We start from the raw sequence: 3,746 nt of genomic DNA, 5'->3' as shown, positions 1-3,746 counted from the left end.
TCACTTTCTCCTATGAATAACAAACAGGCTCTGAAGACAGCATGCCTCTCCCACCCCCCAAATCCACCCTGCCTCTCCCTGAGAGATCCTCCCTGCATCTGCATTGCAGCCCACCTTCTCTGTCTTCACCCACCCAAGGTCGTCCTAGCCCCTGCCACTGACCCATTCACCAGAGCCTGCGAGTACTGTGCAACTTTTTGAAAAATTCGATTTAGAGTGTGTTCACTGGAGAGAGACACACACAGAGAAACAAAGAGAAAGGAAAAGTGAGCAAATTCTCCTATCGGGGCTGGCCGGGGGGAATGGCATGCTGCAATCCCTTCTCTGTTCTCCTTTTGGGAGTTCAGGCCCATACGTACACACACCTGGTATGTTTCCCATGCTGCTGGGTGTGGGATTGAACAGCACAGTCGGCCTTAACCGTCATGCAACTGGCTGGCGCACACCGAATTTTAGAACATGTCAAATAAGAAAGACAGAGAGACAGAAAGCGAGAAATCACCCCCCAGGGGGGAATGGCATGCTGCAATCCCTTCTCTGTTCTCCTTTTGGGAGTTCAGGCCCATACGTACACACACCTGGTATGTTTCCCATGCTGCTGGGTGTGGGATTGAACAGCACAGTCGGCCTTAACCGTCATGCAACTGGCTGGCGCACACCGAATTTTAGAACATGTCAAATAAACGAAATGCATGTTCAAGTCACCAAGAGTGGCCAAACATTTGCATTATTCTGGGTTCAATCTACATCCCGGTGAAATTAAAGAAAATCCAATTTGGTTTACGTCAAGCAATCCCTAGAGAAATTTCTGCATTTCCCTATATCCTGACTTTGGGAATTCCAATTCAGGCCTTTTCTACATCATAAATATTAAGCATGAGTTCTTCAGTTCCATCTGAAAGCTTTCTGAAATTCTCATCGTTATTCTCCTAAACAATGACCAAAGCGTGAGCATGTTAGTGGGGAGATTTTATTTCGGTTCCTTGAGAGTGTGATCCATATTATGCAACCATGAAAACCCTAGGTGAGTTTTACTATGCATTTTCTCTGGTTGATACTTATCTAAGAAAGAATAAAAAGATAAAACCTTCCAACCAGCTGCCTTCCGGCCCCTCCCCGTGGTGCGCAGCGCTCCGGCAGCGCCTGAGCCGAGGTGCCCGGAGACATCACCGCGAAGACTATGGTGCTTCCATCTTGCTCACCGGTACTCCAGGGGCTGGAGCCCACACTAGGCAAAGAACTCGTGTCCAGATCAGGACTGACATACAGTAATGTGGGTGATTTCGCTCGAGACGGCAGCTGTTTGGTGGCTATGACGAAGACTATGGTTGTCCCGTTTGAGATGAAGACAGTCGTTGATGAGCAGAAAACCACATGAGAGAAGGTGGGGGTGTTGTTGATTACCACGCCTGTGATTCCTTCCCTGAACGCTGGTCTCATGTAGTTTTTGTGCTGAGAACCGATCACAGCATACTGTACAAAAGACCTGAAACGAGGGGTTATAGTGAAAAGAAACTAAAAGAAAATAATCCGTGTGAGAGTTTTCAAGTGCTTTGTGAAGAAGCCACATCATCCTACAAGGAAGAAATAGTGCATCAGCTGCCCGCAGTAGGCCAGAAGAGCTAGAGGCTGATATAAACCAGATCTTGATATGGACTGAGCAGATCAAAGGTCATAATTCTTAATTTATAACACTGGCCACTTTACAATCAAAAGAAAAGGAAAGAAAAGGAAAGGAAGGAAGGAAGGAAGGAAGGAAGGAAGGAAGGAAGGAAGGAAGGAAGAAAAAGAAAACCACCACGCTCCGAGTTTCTATGTCAGCAAATGTACACCGTCCTCTTTGCAGCTAGGCTACAATGGCAACCAGAGGCAGCTGCCCCATCTGAAGTCACCCTCAGCTGCGTCTAGAGGTGGTGAGACAGAGCCAGCAGCTCAGCTTCTATCTACGTCGGACTTTGCAGTAACCTTGCAGGTGAGTCTCCAGGTCATCCCAGCCCACTCACAGACTGCGAGTCTAGGAATAACCTTCTGACCTGCAGCCAGTCTGTCCCTGACTTGTGCAGTGTGGCATGCCCTCCAATGAAGCTGGCCTAGGACTCAAAGACCCAACTTACGGGGAGCTATTGGGCTGTCAGGAAAGTCATGACGCATTATGCACAGAAAACTGGAAAGCTACGTCATGGCTAATATAATCGAGCCAAACTTGCAGACCAAGCAGAGTAGCATGGAGGGTGTGAATGACTGTCTCGGAGAGGGGAGGATTTTCACACAGAATTGGTCTCATTGTCTCTGAACTTAGCAAATAGCGTTGGCTCGATGAACATTTGTTAAATAAATGGGTAGGATAAGGGATCCCTTGAATAGATGCCGGTTCTGTGATTACTAACGGTGGGCGTGGGCAGTCTCACCACCCTGAGCCTTGATTTCTGTGTGTAAGAAGACAATAGCAGCACAACCACATGACCTCGCTGAGCCCAGGAGTGTACAGCCCGTGCAAACACGTACAGACACACGTGTACACATACAGATGCGTATAAAGCACGAGTACACAATCAAATGTATACAGGCATGTGCACACTCAAATGTGTACAGACTCACGAGTGCACATGCAAACATATGTGCACACTCAGCCGTGTACAGGCACACGAGTACACATGCACATGTGTATAGACACACATGCACACACTCAAACGTGTACAGACACACGAGTACACATATGTGCACACGTACATACACACACAGGGAGAGCTTAGCTAATTTCTGAGGCCCTGTCTTGTTGAGCATGCATGCCCAGTACCTAGAATAGTTCCTCAAAGACGGGAAGGCGTTCTGCATATCAAACCCAGAGAGACTGCCAGTTGCCCCGGGTAAGCCCAGAGCCAGAGCTCTGGGGGGGAGGGGCTTCCTCCTTACCCTCCTGCCTCCTGGAATCCCCCTCAGCTGTTAGGCAGACACGCTCAGTGGCTGAGGGGCCTCTCTCACTCTGTGGCTCCCTGCCCTGGGTGATGCCCGCCACCCTGCCTTGCTGTCCTTTGAACCAGGCCAAAGCTGGCTTTGTGGCCTCCTCCTCCTCCATAACAGGTCTGCCTGTCCTTGTGACGACTGAGAGTGGCATCTGACTGCCTCATGCCTTCACGTGCTCCTTCCGCACTTGGCATGGGCAGATAAGCCTGGAAGCTTCAGCAGAGCATTCAGGAGGGAACGAGGGCTGCATAGCTAGGGAGGCCTGGGGTTCTGCTGTGGGCCGGGTGTGGGAGTATCCCCATGTGTCCCGAAGAGCCCCTTTGGGCTGCTCACGGTAGTTAGTCCCATGTGTGGAACGCTCCCGCGGAAGGAAAACCACCCCTCTCAGTTGAACTCCTCTCCCGGCTGCAGCCAGGCTGCCCCTGCAGACGGAGTGAAGCATGAATTATCCATGTGCTTGGCTCCCGACTTGACAGGGAGTGAGGGAGCCGCTGCAGACGGGTTGTAGGCAGTGGGACTCGAGTGCTAATTACTTCTCACTGTCACTTAGCAATGCTGTCACACGTGCTGCGGGAGAAGGGGGCCTTTTCCTGTCTTGCTCGCAGAAGAGAAGGATGTAATCAAACAATAAGCCAGGACTCCACGGAGCATATGAAGTAGAGCTGAGAACGTCAGTCTTCTTCATCTTGGGGAGGAGATGGTTTTGCCAAAAGAGTTTTATAACAAATTACCCATCAGGCCATTTGGCTGAAGCTGAAAGGCAAGGCAGTGGGATGCAGAGG

At 50.1% G+C, this 3,746-nt stretch overlaps 1 pseudogene; it reads left to right on the top strand.

Annotated features, from left to right (window-relative positions):
• The first annotated feature begins 1,011 nt into the window (after positions 1–1,011).
• Positions 1,012–1,685, top strand: LOC102468523 (adenylate kinase isoenzyme 6-like; annotated as a pseudogene).
• Positions 1,686–3,746: the final 2,061 nt, after the last annotated feature.

This window comes from Tupaia chinensis, unplaced genomic scaffold, assembly GCF_000334495.1.
Source record: "Tupaia chinensis unplaced genomic scaffold, TupChi_1.0 Scaffold000558_1, whole genome shotgun sequence".
NCBI classification, from domain to species: domain Eukaryota; kingdom Metazoa; phylum Chordata; class Mammalia; order Scandentia; family Tupaiidae; genus Tupaia; species Tupaia belangeri.
The sequence above is the reverse complement of the archived record's forward strand: the minus strand, read 5'-3'. Positions and strand labels throughout refer to the sequence as shown.